Below are 21,488 nucleotides of genomic sequence, written 5' to 3'. Positions count from 1 at the left end.
AGAAGAGTAGCTTTTAATGGATGGTACTGAGACAATTGAATGTCCACAAGAAAAAAAAAAAAAAGTTGGACATCTCCCTCATACCATATGTCAAAATTAACTAAAAAAATCAAAGACCTAAATGTATGAGCTAAAAACTATAAAATGCCAAGAAAAAAAAAATGGAGGTATAATCTTCATGGCCCTGAACTGATTCTTAAATGTAACCCAAAAAGCAGAAGGAACAACAACAAAAAATAGGCAAATTTGACATCATCAAAATTAAAACCTATTGTGTATCAAAGGACACTGTAATAAAGTGAAAATACACCCCAACATAATGATGGATTTACAATTGTATATCTAATAAGGGACTTGTACCTGGAATATTTATGTAACTATTACAACTCCACAATAAAAAGACAAATAACCTGACTCATAATTAGCAAAATATTGGAATAGACATTTTTCAAAAGAAGAATACAAATGACCGATGAACACATGAAAAAAGGTTCAACATCACTAGCTGTCAGAAATTTTGTTTCCCTCAGGGATTTTAGGCCATATCACAGTGACTGGATGGACCCTCATTGAAAATTTGTTCAGATGTCAACACTAATGACACCATACAAATCAGAAAAGGTAAGAAAAAGGTCTTTAACTACATAATGATGCCATCTAGAATATCAGGGCCACTCTCTCAAGCTGATCCCAAAATGAGTTTAGAGAGCAAGGGAATAAAGTTTGATTTGGGGTTTTTATGGTAGTCAGGGGATGGTGCTCTGTGAGAGGTCCCATGCATAAATAAGGCAGGCATGGCATAAAAATCTCTCTGGGCCAAAAGAAGGAGCATCAGAAGCTTGCTCAGACATGAGGGAGAGAGGCAGTCGGACATCCAAAACAAAACCAAACAAAATGAAAAGAGGACTCAGATTGTTAATTACAAGGCTAATGCAAATCCAAACCATGATGAAATATCACTCCTTGTCCACTAAGGTATCTATAATCAAAAGTAAAGAAATGGGGAACTCTGGGTGGTTCAGTCAGTTAAGCATCTGCCTCTGGTGCAGGTCATGATCCCAGGGTCCTGGGATTGAGCCCCACATTGGGCTCTCTGCTTTGCAGGGATTCTGCTTCTCCCTCTCACTCTCTGTCTGTGCTCTCTCTCTCTTGCTCTCAAGTAAATAAAATCTTAAAACAATAATAAAGATAATAACAAGTGTTGGAAAAGACATGGGAGAAATTGGAGTGCTCTGAAAATGCTGTTGGGGATGTAAAATGGCCCCATCACTGTGGAGAACAGTCCTTCAGTTCCTCAGTTAGACATAAAGTTCCCTCTGGTCCACAGATTCCACTTCCAGGTTTATAGCTAAGTAAAATAACAACACATGAGTACACAAAACTCAGACACAAATGTTCATTGCAGCATTATTCATGATAACTAAAAAAAAAAAAAAAAGAAAAACAACTCAAATATCTACTACCAGAGGAATGGATAAATAAAAAATAGTATGTCCACACAGTGGAATATTATTAGGCAATAAACAGGGAACAGAGTATTGATGCATGGTATAATATGGATGAACTTTGAAGAAATTGAACCAAGTGAAAGAAGAGAGTAGAGAAGTAACAGCTAAGAAATGAATTGTGGTGCAATGTTATTAACTAGATGATAGAGTTTATTTCACCAAGTGAAAGAAGAGAGTAACAATGGGCACCTGTTGTGGGATTCCATTTATATGTAATGTCCAAAATAGGCAAATTTATAGAGACAGAAAGTAGAGCCATAGCTCCTAGGACTATGGGGGTGGGTGGTTAAGGAGTGACAGTTACAGAATGCAAGATTTCTTTCTGTGGTTATGAAAATGTTCAAAAATTGGTTAAGGTGATGGTGCACAACTCTATCGAAAGTCATTTAATTATATACTTTAAATAGATGAATTGTATGGTTTTTGAATTATATCTCAATTGAGCTTAAACAATAGTCTTCAACTTTTAACTCATATCTAATACAAAAAAAATTCAGAGTGGTTTTCATGACCTAAATATAAAATCTAAAACTATAAAACTCCTCTAGAAAAAAAAAAAAAGGACAAAAAACTGTGTGACCTTGGATTAACCAAACTGTTGTTAGACACAATACCAAATGATGATCTGTAAAAGAATAACTTGATAAATTGAGCTTTATTTCAATTAAAAACCTTTGCTTAGGGAATATTTATTCATTGCTAGTGAAAACTGCAAGATAGTTCAACAATATCTGAAAAAGATGGTCTATTTTTAATTTTTAATAAACTTATTCCCACCATATGACCTAGAATTTTCTCTTCTAGATTTCTGCCTAATAAAAATGAAACGCTATGTTTACATGAAAATCTGTATGTGAATGTTTATGGAAACTTTATCCATAATACCAAACACTGGAAACAACCCAGATGTCTTTCAGCCTGTGAATGCATAAACAATCTGTGGTATATCCACACATTAACATCTCTCTTTTATTAAAAGAAACAAACCAGTTATTCATGCAATAACCTGGATGTCTCTTAAATGTTTTTGTAAAGTGAAAGAAGCCAGACCCAAAAAGGTACATGATGTATGATTCTTTTCACATTACATTCTGAAAAACAGCAAGATTAAAGGGAAGAAAATAAGTCCATGGTTGCAGGGTTTGGGAGGGCAGGGACTGTCTGCAGAGGGACAGCTTGGGGGACTGCTTGGGGTGATAGAGGTATTCAGCATGGAAAGATATTAGTAGACACGTAATTCTATTCATTTGTCTAACCCCCACAAATCTGTACAACACAAAATTTTAATTTTATGTAATTAAAAAAAAAAAAGAACACCAGCATGTGGAAGTGATTGATTCTTCAAAATAATCAAGATCATGAAAGACAAAAATAGACTCAATGATCACAGATTGGAGGTGGCGTGATAATTAATTCATTGTGGGGTCTTGGATTGGATTCTGGAACAGAAAAGGGGCATTAGTGGAAAACTGATAAAATCCAAATAAACTCTATCATCTAGTTAATAACATTGCACCACAATTCATTTCTTAGCTGGGATAAAGTTCCCTCGATTATGTCAGATATTAACGTAAGGGGAAACTACATAATGGCTATATAGGAATTGCAAATCTTCTGAGTCTAAAATTATCTCAAAATTAAAAAAAATAGAAAATATTAAAACGAATTACACCAGGTTTAAAGAATTCTATCTTCTCCAAATATATATCTCTTACATTAACTCACCATATTTTTAATCATATTTTGTGCTGTGGTAGGCTAATAATGCCTCCTCCACACACATGTGTACATACGTGCACACATATACGCAAAGCTGTCCATATTCTAATCCCTGGAAACTGTAAATCTGTTACTTTATGTGGAAAAAAATTATTTTACAGATGTGGGATCTTGAGTTGAGGGTATTATCCTGGGTTATTCCGGTAAACCCAAATTTATAATCACAAGGGCTCTTATAAATTGGAGGCAGGTAGGTTGAAGTCAGAGGCAGAGCAAGGGGACCACATAATGTTAAGAACAAAGATTTGCAGATGCTACCATGTGGGCCTTGAAGATGGAAGAAGGGAATACATGGAATGCAGTTCTAGAAGCTAGAAAAGGAAAATAAAAGATTTTCCCCTAGAGTTTCTAGAAGGAGTATGACCATGCTGATTCCTTAATTTTGTCCCAGTAAATTTGATTTTGAACTTTTGACCTTCAGACTTTAAGAAATAAATTTATGTTGTTTTAAGCCACTAAAATGGTGGCAATTTGTTATAGCAACAATAGAAATGTAAAACATATGAATACATTTTAGTCACTCTATATCTGTTTATGAGTAAAGTGGATAAAAATCGTTGCATTTAATTCTATTTTAATTCAATAACAAAAATATATCTGTTCCAATTATAATTCACATTGGCATGGTGAGATTTTTTTAGCCTGGGAATAAAAACTGCTACCTTGAAATGGTATTAGAACATCTCCCAGTGGACCTAAATTTCAAATTTAGTTTGGTATTCACACATAATCCCTGATGACTTCTGTATTCAAAATACAGGCATGTTGATGTCACATTCTGTCATAACCATGGTCCTTTCTCACGTTATAGTCTCATGAAATCTTTATAAGCTCACTCCTTCACAGGAAGTAAAAGACTATCTGCTGAGAGCAATGCCCTACAAAAATTCAGCATGGAGTTTGTTTGGGGGATATTGGGGCCTTGCATGTCTATGATGTGGGAGAGGAAAGACAATGATGCTAGATGGGCAGACCTCACGTTATTTTTCTTCAGCCTAATAAAGTACATATGTTCAGACAGGGGCTTGAAGTTACCAGATTAGAGGAAGTTTCAATGTCTCTCATGTATATGTTTTGGCCCCATATCGTAGTTATTCTGGTTAACAGTTTGGTATTTTGAATGATGTATTTACTTAACATTTCTCTCTGTTTCTCCATCTGAAAGCTAGGTAATATCTGTATCACTGAGTTATGAAAATCCACTAATGGAGGCAAAATGTAACAACTTAAAAATAATGAAATTTTGTGTAGTATATAAGAGATAAAAATAATATTTTTGCTATTGCCATTATTTAGAACTTTATTTAAAAGAATTTATCTTGGGGCACCTGGTTGGCTCAGTCTGTTAAGCATCTGCCTTTGGCTCAGGTCATGATCTCAGGGCCCTGGGATCCAGCCCAGCATCAGCATCAGCACCAGGCTCCCTGCTTCTGTTGGGGGCCTGCTTCTCCCTCTCCCTCTGCCTGCAGTTCCCCCTGCTTGTGCGTGCTCTCTCTCTCTGACAAATAAATAAAATCTTAAAAAAAAATTATCTGTTCATGCATGAAATTAGCAGTAGGAGATATGATAGAAATTTCCTAGTGATGGTAAAAACTAATGTAGGATTTTCTGAGTCAAGTAATGAATCATTATTTCTTTGCTGAGTTATACATTTCTCAAATATCAAGACACTCCAGAGATTAACCTAACCCATTTTCAGTACTTAGTTCAACAAGAATTCAAATTTAATTATAAAAATTTACTATTTTCATGAATGCGATTTTCTGATTCAAAAGTGATAACAATGATTTGCACTAAACCAACAATGAGGTACTAAGGAGGTCTCACAGGGGAGTTCCTTCTGTCTGTAGACATGACAAATGTGTATTTAGTAAAAAACTGTTCATACAAACTGGAGCTTTTAGTAGTTGAAAGAGCTAAACTAAATAATTTATGTTCTTCTTCTTTTTTTTTAAAGATTTTATTTATTTATTTGACAGAGAGAGACACAGCGAGAGAGGGAACACAAGCAGGGGGAGTGGGAGAGGGAGAAGCAGGCTTCCCATGGAGCAGGGAGCCCGATGCGGGACTCGATCCCAGGACCCTGGGATCATGACCTGAGCTGAAGGCAGTCGCTTAACCAACTGAGCCACCCAGGCGCCCAATTTATGTTATTCTTTATGATCTTTTAAGATAATGACTTTCTTTTTCAACACTTATTTTTTAAAGTATTTTAGAAATAAAAACTCTATATTCCAATTTCTCTATTTTTTACTTAGTGGAGTCTGGATAAAAGAAGTCTTGTTGTTCATGTCATATTCTTTCCAGTGCAAACATAAAAGGCATTTACAATAGCCACAGTTTGGTGACATAAATTATAACAACTATTTTTACAACAAATACTAGTATGTCTAGAAATTTCAAGTTCATGAAAATCTGTAAGCCTCTCAATTCCATTCTGAGGATGCCTACTCGCATTTTACAGGGGAGGAAGCGACAGCTCGTTTTCTCTAAAATGATATGGTCCATAATTGATAAAGCCAGATCTTGTACACAAACCCAGTGTCTTACCCCATATGTTTTTATATCCTCACTTAAAATCACTTAAATGGTATAATTAACTCATCTTTATGGTTTTAGCTTTCAAGCCTATACAAAGTGATGTGGTGGAATTCAGTTCTTCTGAATGACACTACAGGACGCAGCATCCGTCCTGCACCTTTACATGGATGCTGCAGGTGACTCTTCAGTTTGTACTGAGGTTCTTTAACGTGGTTGACCAGGGATAAGAAACAGAACGACAGCTAGCTCAGACCTACGTCTTTAGTGAAGAGATATTTCCAACTATATCGTGAACAGGAAGAACTCCAACTTCTAGTCAGTAATTTCTCATTAATAAAGACAAAGTCAGTATATCTGATTTATTGGGGAATCTTTTCTTACCAGGACAGAAAGGTGTTCATATCTGGGGTTTTATTTTCCACTGAATTACCTGATGGGTATATTATTCTGGATTACCTGAACCAAAGAGTTCTTTTTAAAATAAATGATATAAAAAGAGTAACAGTGCTAATGGCACAATAAAATTGACAAGTTGAAAGTAAAATGTCAGAAATATAAAAAACAAAAGTTCTCATAGCAATATTAACCCACCAGGTAGCACACAATGGCTAAAGTATAGAGGATTTACTGACCTAAGCAGCAAGCTAAAAACTCTCTCTGTAAAACCAAGAATACCAAATTTCAATCCAATTTTCATGCCATCATGAGCATGTCTTGATAAAATGTTTGCATTATTGATGTATTATTATTGGTGTTTCAGTTAGCATTTATGACAAAAAGGAAATCTGCTTTTACTGTTGAAGAAGCACGAACATGAATCTAGGTTTTTCTCCCCTTGGAACCCCTTGGCTTTGATTGTGTTCATTCACCCGTTTGCCTCTCAATTTTCTTATCTCTGAAGTGGGGGGAAATATTTGTGTTGTAGAGTAAGGAAAAGACTTAGTAGCAGATAGAGTGTAAGCTCTATATTAACATTACTTCCATTCTCATAGAAGAGAATTCTCAAATTCCGACACAATTATACCACATGATACAAAACAAGAGAATCAGGCATATATGGCCATTACACTCATTCAGTGAGCTTCTAAATCTTCATTGTATTATTGAACTGATGTTCTGATTTCTTAATATGTTTTAATTATTTTTTTTAAATTTTAGTCTAGCAGAATTTGACATATACAATAATTTGGGAAAGATGGTAAAGGGATGTAATAAAAATTCTGAAATAACATAATCAAAAGTCACTTAATGACTGATAATAATTAGAAGAGACTGGCCAAGTGAACTCTGGCAACAAGGAGGGAGCCAGGCAGGAGGTCAGTGAGATAAGGTTGTTGAGCAAGACAGTTTGAAAAACTTAGTTAAGAAGAGCAGCCATTCATGTTTTCCTCCCTGGGAGGAAAGCCAGGCGTCTGTCTTCCTCTGCACATTGAGAAGGGTTTGGTTAGAATGCATACAAATACATCACCCACAGCAACTTCTTTCAAGATACATCTCCAAAAGCTAGTGAAACAAAAGCAAAAATGAACTTTTGGGACTTCATCAAGATAAAAACTCCTGCACAGCAAAGGAAACAGTCAACAAAACAAAGAGGCAACCCACAGAATGGGAGAAGATATTTGCAAATGACACTACAGTTGGGCTGGTATCCAAGATCTATAAAGAACTTCTCAAACTCAACACCCAAAAAACAAATAAGTCAAAAAGTGGGCAGAAGATATGAAAAGACACTTCTCTGAAGAAGACATACAAATGGCTAACAGACACATGAAAAAATGTTCATGATCATTAGCCATCAGGGAAATCCAAATCAAAACCACATTGAGATACCACCTACACCAGTTAGAATGGCCAAAATGGACAGGGAAAGAAACAACAAATGTTGGAGAGGTTGTGGAGAAAGGGGAACCCTCTTACACTGTTGGTGGGAATGCAAATTGGTACAGCCACTTTGGAAAACAGTGTGGAGGTTCCTCAAAAATTTAAAAGAGCTATCCTATGACCCAGCAATTGCACTCCTGGGTATTTACCCCAAAGACACAGATGTAGTGAAAAGAAGGGCCATATGCACCCCCAATGTTCATAGCAGCAATGTCTGCAATAGCCAAACTGTGGAAAGAGCCGAGATGCCCTTCAACAGATGAATGGATAAAGATGTGGTCCACAATGGAGTACTATTCCACAATGGAATAGTACTCAGCCATCAGAAAGGATGAATACCCAACTTTTACATCAACATGGATGGGACTGGAGGAGATTATGCGAAGTGAAATAAGTCAAGCAGAGAAAGTCAATTATCATATGGTTTCACTTATTTGTGGAACATAGGAATAGCATAGAGGACATTAGGAGAAGGAAGGGAAAAATCAGAGGCGGGGGATTGGAGAGAGAGATGAACCATGAGAGATTATGGACTCTGAGAAACAAACAGGGTTTTGGGGGGGGGGATTGGTTAGCCGGGTGATGGGTATTAAGGAGGGCGCGTACTGCATGGAGCACTGGGTGCTATACGAAAACAATGGATCGTGGATCACCACATCAAAAACCAATGATGTATTGTATGGTGACTAACATAACATAATAAAATTTTTTAAAAAAGAATGCATACAAAGGTATTCAACTCTGACATCTACCTCTTATTTTATTATGAAAAAAGATGCATTTATTTTAGTGTATAAAAAACTCAACTCTAGATATTTTTAATCTCATTCATGTTTCTCCCCTCTTCCCTGCCCCTCTGCCTCTTCTCCCCCCTCCCCCTCCCCCTCCTTTTCCTCATCCTCTTCCTCCGTTTTTCCTTCTTCAGGATTGATAGAAAACCCTCCATTACATTCTGTTAATCATCTAACAGGATTGATAACCCAGTCTTATGAATGCTGTTTTGCTTTCATCTTCTACATTATTTTGATTTTTTCTCTACTTAGTATTATTCCATTCCTACTGAAACAAAGATATCCCTATCAAGTAAGTGTCTTAGTCAACTCGGAGCTACTTCCTGACTACAGCTATAATGATTTCCTACAGGTCCATGCTGACAGTCCGTTTTCTCACTGCCATGTTTAGATTGCCCCCTGAATCTCACCTTTTTTTTTTTTTTAAGATTTTATTTATTTATTTGAGAGAGAGAGAATGAGAGAGAGCACATGAGAGGGGGGAGGGTCAGAGTGCGAAGCAGACTCCCCGCCAAGCAGGGAGCCTGATGCGGAACTCGATCCAGGGACTCCAGGATCATGACCTGAGCCGAAGGCAGTCGCTTAACCAACTGAGCCACCCAGGCGCCCCTGAATCTCACCTTTTAAACTATGAAATCCTTTTAGGATCTGTGAACTTCTCCTTGTCCCATTTATATTTGTAACACACCTTATCACTTTATTTATTCATGTGTCACTTCTTTGCTAAAAGGGTTTGAGGCAGAATGAAATAAGTCATAAATACTAAAGCTATAAAATAGGAATAGAATTTTTTAAAAATCAGAAATTGGGAAGAAGAAAGAAAATATGTCTGCTACAACATACTTAGTTGACTGTCTGCTCCCTGGCAGTCAAATCATTATGGCCTATGTGTTGTTAAATTTTATTTCCTCATCAAAGAGAAGAAACTTGTTAATTTAAAAAAAAGCACTGGGTGTTATACGAAACTGATGAATCAATGAACACTACATCAGAAACTAATAATGTACCATATGTTGGCTAACTGAATGTAAATTAAAAAAAATAAAAATAAAAATAATTAAAATTTTAAAATTTTAAAATATTTAAAATATTTAAAATAAAAATAATTTGAAGAAACACTCCATTTTATTTTGGGAACATATCGAACAGAAATCTGTCATGTGGTGGCTTGTATAAGGGAATATTGTAGATCATAGTAATGTAATTGATAATATTGTCTTTGAGCAAATACAGATTTTTTTTTTATTTGATAGAGCGAGAGAGCACAAGCAGGGGGAACAGTAGAGGGAGAGGGAGAAGCAGGCTCCCCACCAAGCAGGGACCCTGGGATCATGACCTGAGCCGAAGGCAGACGCTTAACCATTTGAGCCACCCAGGCGCCTGCAAATACAGATTTTTTAATAATTTATTTTTTTAAGAAAACATGCTGTCATATTATAATAGACCCATTGAAGGCAGTTGTGCAAGTAGCAAAATGTATTATCCATATTTTATAGGTTTTTGGTGTTTAAAAATGTTCGCCTAAGTTACATACACATTTTTAAATGAAATAATACAAAATATCTGTCCCAACCCACCCTTCAGTTTTATTTCCCAGATGCAGTTGTTTTAGTGAATTGCTTTGTCTGTTATCTCCAAATAACATACTTCTACTACAATTTCATAATTTATTATTAGTACAATATTGCTGGTCGCCTATTGCAATACAGGAACAATCAGCATTATGATTCACATGCACACAAACACATACTTTCACACTTTCCTTCCCCCACCCCCTAGAATATAGTTTATCTCTAATCTAAATGAAACAATTAGTCAGGTTTTAAAGGAATATAACTAAAAAAGAGTTATCAAAAAAGTGTGTTATAATGATAAAGAAATATCATTGTTTGTTTTTTTTTTCTTTTCATCTTTTTATTTTGCACTATAAAAAACAACATCATCAACAACAACACCCAGTAACATACTGCTTTTCTTCACATTCATATGGATTTTAGGAAATTATTGCCTTTTCCCCCGGAGAGAACCTACAGACAAAAAAGAAGTACCACATTACAAAATCTGCAAACCCCAGAAGTCCACAGTTTGAAGACAACTCCCAGGGGCAGGGAAGATAACGTGTGTCACGAGAGACGAGACAAGCACACATTAAGGACAGCAAGCTGGGGAGACGACCGTGTCAATGCCACTGACCCAGACACGGCTCCATGGTGACAATGATTTTTGTAGTTCTTTTTGTAATTGTTCATCATATATGTCCAGAGTCTAAACAGTTTCTGGTTCATAGTCAGTGTACAATAAAAAACTCCTGAATATATAAATTTATTTTAGAATGTCTCTGTTTCTTTCTTAATAATTGCATCCTTTTTCTTTGAAATTCAACATTGATATATCTTTGTTTTTATTTTTTCAAAAGCTCCTTTTGATTATTTTTCTACAGAAGTTCTGTTTGCCTTGACATATCACACTCAGAGATCTTGATCTGATTATTGCAGACTGAATGACCTACAAGTTATAGTAACAAGTTATAATAAGTAAAGATAAAAAAGCATTTAGAAACTTGTGAAAATGACAGCCATACATAGGAAGCAAGTAGAAGCGCTAATCTTTTATTTTCATTCATTTTAGCACAAATTTAGGAGCATATTAATTCAGTCATGCACTCATTCATTAAACAGACATTTTGGAACACTAATTACATGCTGGATACTGTGCTTACACTGAGTGTCGAAGATACACTCCTCAACATATTTGCAGCCAGGGGAGTGAGACCTGTAACAAACCAGGCTATTGCACTCAGAATGGGACCAGAGGGTAAAGTATGTAGACAAAGGAGAGAAAAATGAAGGGCTATGGGACGCCTGGGTGACTCAGTAGGTTAAGTGTCTGACTCTCAATTTCAGCTCAGCTCATGATCTCAGGGTTGTGAGATCAAGCCCCAGGTGCAGCTCTGTGCTTGGCGTGGAGTCTACTTAAGAGTCTCTCTCTTCCTCTCCGTCTCCTCCTCCCTCCCTCCCCCTCTCTTAAAAAATTTAAAAAATAAAAATAAAAATGAAGGACTACATGATAGAAGATGATCTTGGGGAATGTTTACAGTATTTTGTGGCATTTGATCAGTTCATATAAGATAAATGAGCAACTAGGAAAATAGAGGAAAAGAATCAAAGCATGGGGCGCCTGGGTGGCTCAGTTGGTTAAGCGACTGCCTTCGGCTCAGGTCATGATCCTGGGGTCCCAGGATTGAGTCCTGCATCGGGCTCCCTGCTCAGCAGGGAGTCTGCTTCGCACTCTGACCCTCCCCCCTCTTATGTGCTCTCTCTCTCTCAAATAAATAAATAAAATCTTAAAAAAAAAAAGAATCAAAGCATGTACTCAAGTAATATGAAAGTGATGGCATAGAGCAAAAATGCATAGTATAAAATGTTTGCAGCATGGGCTTATCGGGCAGAGAGGCCAGATAATAAAGGAACCTCGCAGGCCAGTTAGCAATGTGTCACTTTGGCTTTTGATGAAATTTAAGAAAAAGATTTGAATTTAGGGAAGATCATTTTGACAGCTGTATGTAGCATGTACTGAAGGTGGAGAGACTGAATACGGAGAGACCACTGAGGAAGCTGCTGCATTAGGATAAAAGAGGGTGTTGAAGGCCTGAACTTAGAAATTGTCCGTAGGGTCTAGAGAAGTGGATTGAACTTAGAATTAAACAGAAGGCTAAAAGGAAAGGATTTATATCTGAGAAAAGATCAATTCAAAAATCACACATTTCTTGATGCCTGTCTTGACACTAGAACTGAACGTTCTTAGCCAAGTCAATAAAGCTCTTTGGAATTTAGACATGGTTTATCACAAGAAATTGTCATACCTAATTTTTAATTTTGGTAAACAAAAACAGTACTCACAACCTAGTTCATATATAGCAAACCCTGCCTTCACAAAGATTAATTCTGGTCAAAAAGGAAAAGCATACTACAATTGAAACAGTTCAGAACATTATAATTAGAGGCAGATCATAAATATAATACCAATTCTTCAGAGAAGAGGGGTCAGGGAAGGTCAAGCATAATAGTGTTTCAGACCTATCACTTACTTTGACCTTTGAAACATGTCAAACCAAATAGGTTTCCAAAACCAAGGTTAAAATGGAAAGTGATTGTTAACATTTCTTTAACAATAATAATTGGTACCTAGTGAGCCCATACTCTAGTAGAAAACAGAGCAAACTTATCTTTCCAATATATTATTTAAAAGAAAGCAAATGGACTAGGATTACAGAAGTTAATCAAAAGTGAAAAAGAAAAGTTGGTTTAGCACATGTAATTTACATTTCTACTCTGCAACTTCTTTCTTTGTTTTGAATGTAAGACCACATGAGAATTTATACCATTTCCATGAATATTTACTGTGTGCTCATGGAGCAGAGCTGACACAGAGGTCAGCACAGCTAACCCAACAAGCTCTTCTCCTAGAGAGAACATGACAACTTAATTTCTAGAAAACTCCTTTATTTCTGTGCCACCCATGTGTTCCTTTTAACTTTTTTTCTACACAAAATAAAAATGAGAAAAAGAAATAATACTATGATACAATATATATGTGTGTGCCTATGTGTGCTTATTCTGATGAAAATTCTAAATGAAATTTTTAAATTCTTTATATCCACAAAAGTATCACCACAGTAAGTCTCAAGCCAATTAATCTCATGATGGAAAATAGTTATTAACCAATAAAATCCCTTCATAGATATTTCACTAAAAGTGGTTAAATGAGGGAGGGAAAACATCAGGAAGAGACTTGATGGGAGTAGTCACCAACCAAACAGGAGTCTGCAAAAGTAGGTTACATGCTCCACTCAGGGCAGCTTTTCATTCCTATTATTCAGACTATTAATATTAATGGATTCTGGGAGAGAAAGTTAGGGACCTAGTCTTCCATCTTGCTGTGCAGAAACTGAATATTGCATGATACAGAATAAATGGGGTGTTACTGATGCCATTTTGTCTCAAATGAAGCTGTGCCAGAGAGCAATCCCTTATCCTCACTCTCTCTTTTTTGGTTGGAGTTCAGGCAAAAAAAATAGCTTAAAAAAATAAACACAGTCTTAGCTTGCAAAAGCTGATAGGCCTGATTTAAATTAGGGTGACTCGGGAATCAGTCTGCCCTGGTCCCTACCTATAAGCAAGGCTGCACTCCTCTGGCTCGACAAAGTGCAGACTTGTCCGTTGGCAATGTAATTTGAACATGATTTAAGAGTAAGAAGAGTTATTACGGATTTTTTTCCCTACCACAGAGGTGTTTGCACTTGATGTCCAAGGAAAATTAATCATGGAATTAAAATGGACTGACTGCCTTCATTTGCTGTAAAGTTCCCATTTTTCATTAAGTGCTGGGAGGCTGAGTGATTTCATAAAAAGGTTTTTAGAGCACAAGGCACAGGATATTAAAGATAATAAAGATAGCCAACTCCACCACCCAGGAGGGGACGTTACTCTAAGGGATGCAAATTCATTGCCATTTATGGCTGCATTGAGTAGAGTTCAGGGAGGCTTACACATTCCCCAGCTTTGGGCATCTCATTTAGAATTCTGAAAGGGAGTTGAAATTGGTATGTTTTGGGTCAGAGGATGATATCTGCTGCATTTCCATCCATGTGTTCATGAAGGAAGAAAAAAAAAAAAAAACTTCTTTGCGATGGCTTAAAACTACTTGGAAAAATAAAAGGAATGAAAGAAAAAAAGGCTATTTTTTCCTTTTCAGTACTGCCAAAATGACTCTGATCTGAAGTGTTTGAGTCAAAAAAAATGTACAGATTACTACCGATATTTATATAGAAATAGTTGACTCAAGTGTAGTTTTACATGAGTGAAAAACTTACAAACATGATATTTCCTTGGTAGATAGCTCCTCTATGATTTGGCTGTGTTAAAACTGCTGGGAACACTTGTTGCCTGCCTTTTGCATTAAAAACACCAGTCTAAGATTATTTGCTCAGTGCAATGTGATTTTCAGAATTACTTCCAGGAAGTGGCAGTGTCATATGTTTGGTCTATTAAAACCTACAGCAGGTATCATTCCAAGTACAAATACAGTAATTGGGAAGGCAGGGTGAAGGCAGATGGAGGGATTTAACAAAGGATAATTGTTTTTATCCTGAACATTTTAGTGGGATTTTCAAGTGACATTTAGTAATCTTACCCAACGTCAGTGGTCAAGAGAAAAATAAAATAATAGAAGAAAATATGTTGTTCTACAGATGGTTTCTAAGCGACATGAATTAGAACAACCCCTTTAGAGCCAAGCACATAGTATGGTTTCAGTAAATCTATGATTTGCTTTTATAAAGTGTCTAGATGGAATAACTCTCCAGATCTGTTGGTCTTATCTTCAGTTCTTTTTTTAACTAATTATAGAAAATTATTAAAAATGAAATATTAAAAAGTAACATGTTAATGTATTACATGTCAATATGTATAGCCTTAGTAAACCATTGAAGTGCTTTTAAGAAGCTGATCCAAAGTCTAGAATGAGGAAGCAGCTATGTTATATGCTGGACACGGGCGCCTGGGTGGCTCAGTTGGTTAAGCGACTGCCTTCAGCTCAGGTCATGATCCTGGAGTCCCGGGATCGAGTCCCACATCAGGCTCCCTGCTCAGCAGGGAGTCTGCTTCTCCCTCTGACCCTCTTCCCTCTCATGCTCTCTGTCTCTCATTCTCTCTCTCGCAAATAGGTGAAATCTTAAAAAAAAAAAAATTATATGCTGGACACTCGTGCAAGTAGAAAACAGTGCAAGATAATGTCAAGACACTGTAAGTGTTATGTTTAGTTCCCATAGAATCTTAATGGTGCTCCTAAAGTAGGGTTTAATTTATTAAATTTCAAACAAAGAAAAGCTCAGAAGTATAGAGTTAATGGCTTAAGTAGCCATAGCTGACAATCAGCACAGGCAGGACTGAAACCTGAGTCTGTCTAGCCTGGACCTCAGGTCTCTTCACCAGAGCATCACCGTGGTATCTCAATCTTATGTTACTGGTCTGTGCCCACAAAAGAAAAGCACTTTTAATGAGGGGCTGTGGGAGTACAGGGCATCTGTATGCTGTCAACTGTTATCCTCTGTGAAATAGGTCAAAATCATCTTTTTTTTCTGAAGAAAGAAATATACTGACAAGAAAAAAAAAAGAGTTTATATTTATAGGTCTTATTCTCAGCCAAACATGGATTTTTTTTTCTTTTTTCTGAAAAATGTTGACTTCTGGACATATTTAAGCATGAAAGAGACTTGAAAGAGAGTGATGACAATCAAAATCTGAACTGGATGAGAGAATCAGTGGTTAAGGTTATTATGATGGTGAATATCAAACAGAAAAAGCATATTTCATCCTTAAACGTACAGTTGCCTTGGGGACAAATGTGATAGAACATCAGACATTGGTAACATCCCAGAAAACCTGGGACTGGCATCTTGCTTGTGATTTTTTTGGAAGTTTTATCCCTCTACCTTTCCTCCCTGGTTACAAAACTGGACAGCATTAAGAGTAGCAATACTTATTTCTGACACCTTTATTAAGATAAAATTCACATATAATAAAATTTACCTATTTACAATATACATAGTAGGGGCACCTGGGTGGCTCAGTTAGTTAAGGGTCTGTCTTCGGCTCAGGTCCTGATCCCGGGGTCCTGGGATCAAGTTCCACATCTGGCTCCTTGCTCAGCAGGGACCCTTCTTTCCCTCCCCTCTGCCTCCCCCCAACTTGTATTCTCTCTCTTTCTCTGTCAAATAAATGAATAAAACACTTCTTTAAAAATAAAATAAAATACACACAGCAGTTTATAGTTTTAGTACATAAACAGAGTTGCTCAAATGTCATCATGACTAAGTAGAGAATATTTTCTTCACCCCAAAAAGAAGGCTGCAGCCATTAGCAGTCAACCCCCTTCACACCATTGCCCAAATTCCCTGTCTTAGGCACACACTAATCTATTGCCTTTCTCTGTATATTTGCCTATTCTGGATATTTCATTTAAATGGAATCATACAATATGCAGCCTTTTTTAACTAAATTTTTTCACTTAACATAATGTTTTTTAAGGTACATCCATGTTGTAGTATGTATCAATACTTCATTTCATTTTATTGATCTCCATCAGATGGAGATACCATATTTCGTTTATCCATTCTGTGGTTGATGAACAGTTGGGTTGTTTCTACTTTTTGGCTATAAACATTTATGTATAAGCTTTTGTGTAGACATATGTTTTCCATTTGGGGGGATACATATCTAGGAGTACAACTATAAGATCATGTTGGCAACATTGTGTTTAATCTTTTTAGGGAAGTAGCAAACTATTTTTCAAGTGGCTGCCCCATTTTACATTCCTATCAGCAATGTGTAAGAGTTCCAATTTATCCACATCCTCATTAGCAGGTTTTTTTTATTTGTTTTTTTTTTTTGCTGTTGTTTTTTTTATAGTCATCTTTGGTGTGAAGTGGTATCTCTTTGAAGTTTTGAATAGTATCTCCCTAATGACATGTTTGGCATCATTTCAAGAGCTTATTTATCATTTGTGCGTCTTCTTGGGAGACATACCTATTCAAATAATTGGCACATTTTAATGGAGTTGTCTTTTTATTATTCAGTTGTAAGAGTATTTATATACTCTAGATGTAAGTTCCTATCAAATATATTATTTGTATTTCATTCATTCTTTGTGTTGTGTTTTACTTTCTTTCTGGTATCAATTGCAGCATCAACAATTTTATTTAACACAGCCTAATTTATCCATTTTTTATTTTTTCACTTGTGTTTTAGAATAACATCTAAGAAACCATTGCCCAGCCTGAGATCATGGAGACTTACATCAATGTTTTATTCTATGAGTTTTACACTTTTAGCTCCTACACTTAGGTATGATCCGCTTTGAGTTAATTTTTATTTATGACGTGATATAAGGGTTTTGCCTCTAGATTTTCTTTTTTTTTTTAAAGATTTTACTTATTTATTTGAGACAGAGAGAATGAGAGAGACAGAGAGCACATGAGAGGGGGGAGGGCCAGAGGGAGAAGCACGCTCCCTGACGAGTAGGGAGCCCGATGCGGGACTCGATCCAGGGACTCCAGGATCATGACCTGAGTCGAAGGCAGTCGCTTAACCAACTGAGCCACCCAGGCGCCCGCCTCTAGATTTTCAATGGTCCCACGACCATATGTGAAAACGAATGTTCTTTCCTTGTTGAATTGATTTGCATCCCTACTGAAAATCAATTGAACATAAATTGACTAAAACATATATAATTGTCAAATGGTTGGGGAAGTGAAATCTGTCTGAGCTAAACATAAATCCACACTATTAACATGGGAAGGCTTTCTTTCCCGAAATGAAGTATCTTGTAATCTTGTTAATTGAATGTTCTACTTTAACATGAGAAACCATTCATGTCAAATTTTTGAAATGTGTATTCTACTAATTTCTTCCTTATTACACCTTTGTTTTAATTAAATGGCTATTTATCTGAATTGTTTATTCAAAAATAAACAATGTGTTTCTATTATTTCAAAACACCTTTATGTAGAGGTATAGAAAATTGAAGAATTACATTTAAGTTAAATATCAGTTAGAGTTATTGAACTGAAATTTTTCACTACCAACATATTAATTCTTTGGTGATACAATGAACCTATACATATAATATGAGTATCCCATTAATTTTGCTTATTCTTTAACTAAGGGGCAGGAACAAAACTAAATTACCTTAGTGTCCAACATTCTCCTATTTCATTATATAAGGGCGCCTCACATTGAGTGGTTATAATGTTATAATAATAATTTATTATGTGAAAGTTGTTAATCTACATGGTTATAAAAGACTATAAACACGTCTTTATTTTGTTATATTTCATTAAGATTTTATTTATTTTGGAGAGAGAGTGAGAGCGAGAGAGCAAGAGGAGGAGCAGAGGGAGAACGAAAGAGAGAGAATCTCTAGCAGAGTCCATGCTGAACACAGAGCCCCACACAGGCCTCGATCCCAGGACTCTGAGATCATGACCTGAGCCAAAACCAAGAGTTCTACCTAACCTTTAACAAGAATTAAAACAAAATGTCTATCATCCCTTCTAGAAAACAGAAGAGGAGTGAATACTTCCCTACTTATTTCATGAAGCCAAAACCAGACAGAGACTATGACAAAAGAAGAAGAGAGGAGAGGAAAAAAGAAAGAAAATTAAGACTAATATCATTTATGGAGAGAGATGCAAAAATTTTCAAGATATTAGCAAATATAATTCATCAAAATGTAATTATATATCATGACTATGTGGGGCTTATATAAAGGACACAAAGATAATTCAATATTTGAAAATCAATCAATATACTCCACCAGGTTAAGGTAGAATTCTACAATAAAGTTAGTGTGGCCTTAAGATTTTTTGGGGGTGGCAGGTTTATTAATTACAAATTCAATTTACATAATAGTTTTAGGACTACTCACATGATTTCATATGTAGTAAATTGTGGTAGTTTGTGCTTTTGGAAAAATTCTTGCATTTCAGCTAAATGTCAAATTTTACATGTGTAGAGGTATTCATAGTATTCCCTATTATCCTTCTGATGTTTGCAGTCTGTGTTCCATTTTATTTCCGGTATTGGTAATTAGTGGTCTCTCTCTTTTTACTTTGTCAATATTGCTAGAGATTGTCAATTTTATTGATCTTTCCAAAGCACGAATTTTTGTTTCATTTATTTTTTCCATTGACTTTGTTTTCAATTTTATTAATTTATCCTCTTATCTCTGTTATTTCTTTCATTCTGCAGACTTAAGATTTGTTTTGCTCTACTTTTTTTCTAGGTTCTTGAGGTGGGTGTTAAAATTATTAATCTGAGACATTTTCTCTTCTGCACTGTAAGCATGGAGTATTATAAATTTCTCTCCTAACACCGCTTTAGCTGTCTCATAGGTTTTGATATTTATATTTTCACCGTCATTTAGTTCAGTGTATTTTTTAGATTTCCTTCTGATTCACAGATTACTTAGAAGTGTGTTTTATAAATTCCAATGTATTTCATAATTTTTCTCTTATCTTTCTGTTTTGTTTCTAGCTTGATTCCATTGTTGCCAGAACACACACTCTGTATAGTATCAATTCTTTTTGACTTGTACCTTGTTGAGATTTGTTTGATGACCACAGATATTGGCTGTATTGGTGTTATGTTCCATGGATACTTGAAAATTATAACTATTACATTGTTGTTGGGCAAAGTCTTCTATAAAGACTAATTATATCCTGTTGGTTGATGGTGTTTTGAGTTCTGTTTCCTTGATGATTGACTCTAATTGTTTTATCAATTGTTGAGAGAGGGATATTTGTCTCCAAATAATTGTGATTTGTCTATTTCTCTTTCAGTTCTATCAGTTTTTGCTTTGTCAATTTTGCAGTTCTCTTTGTTGGTACAGACCCATTTAGAATTGCTCTCTATTTAGTGTTTTGACCATGTTACTATTGTGTAATGTTTTCCTGTGTCTCTGGCATTTTTCTTAGCTGACATCTTTTAATATTGCTGCCTCTTTTTTTATTAAGATTTGCATTATATTTAGTTTTCCACATTTTTCTTTTCAACCTACCTACATTGTCATAGTTGAAGTGGATATTTAGTGGAGATAATATAGTAGGGTCAGCTTTTTAATCCACTCTGTCTATACCTTTCAACTGTTTTTTTTTTGAGGCCTTTAAATTTAATGTAATTATTGATATGTCAAGCTTAACTGTATCATTTTATTTATTTTTTTCATTTTCTTATTGTCCTTTGTTTTCTGTTTCTCTTCTTCTATTTCTGTCTACCTGTGGATTACTTGAACAGTTTTTGAATTCGGTTTGGATTTAGCTATATTGTTTTGAGCATATCTCATTGTATAGTTTTTTAGTGGTTTCTCTAGATATTACTACATATATGTTAACTTATCACAGTCTATTGGTACCAATGTTTTACAAGTTCATGTAAACTTAGAAACCTTAACTTCCTTTCTTCTCCATTGAGAATATAATTGTCTCACATATGTCCTGTATATTTTGAGTTTTTTGCTCCAACTGTCAAGTATAATTTAGAAACTGAGGAGAAGAAAAATGTATTTCACTTATGGTTTTACACTTTCTGTTGTTTTTCTTCCTTCTTGATATTCTAAGATTCTTTCTTTCATCATTTTTCTTCCTTTTGACAAATCCCTATAGCTATTCTTTTAAGATAGGTCTCCTTGCCACATATTCTCTTAGTTTTCCTTTATTTGACAATGAATTGATTTCCTATTGTTCTTTTTTTTTTTTTCCTGGATTCAAAATTCTCTACTGATAGTTCTTTTCTTTCTGCAATTGAAAACATTTGTGTCATTACTTAGTGGGTGGCCTCTATGGTTTGGGATAAGAAACCCACTGTTATTCAAGTTGTTTTTTTCTCTGTAGGGAAGGTTCTGTTTCTCTTCACTGCTTTCAAGATTTTTCCCTTTGTCTTTAGTTGCCAAGAGTTTGAGTAGGATATGCTTCAGTGTGGATTGATTTGCATTTATCCTTTTTTGGAATTTTCCCAGGTTATTGAACCTGTAGCTTTATGTTTTCTTCTCATATTTGCAAAGTTTTCAGTAATTACTTATCTGAGCACCTGTTTTAGCCCTGCCATCGCCCTCTTTTTTAGCAGTCATCCATTTCAGTGTTGGCATCTGTTAATTGTCTTTTCATTCAAGGTGAAGGTGAGATTTCCTTGGTTTTTATATGATGAGAAAAACCTGGACATCTTGGGCATTATGCTTTTATATAACCTGTTTTTGACTGGCTCCCACTGACACTGGTCTAGCAGGTGAAGAGAGAGTGCCACCTCATGACTGCCAGGTCTAGGTAGAAATCTAGCCTCTTTCCCCTCCGTTAACACCTGAGAGAGTTGTCACTGCTGGGCAAACTTGAGATTCCAACCTACCCTCTGGGCATCTGCTGATACCACTCAGCCTG

The sequence above is a fragment of the Neomonachus schauinslandi genome, chromosome 3, assembly GCF_002201575.2.
Source record: "Neomonachus schauinslandi chromosome 3, ASM220157v2, whole genome shotgun sequence".
NCBI classification, from domain to species: Eukaryota; Metazoa; Chordata; class Mammalia; order Carnivora; family Phocidae; genus Neomonachus; species Neomonachus schauinslandi.
This window is presented reverse-complemented; position numbering follows the sequence as displayed.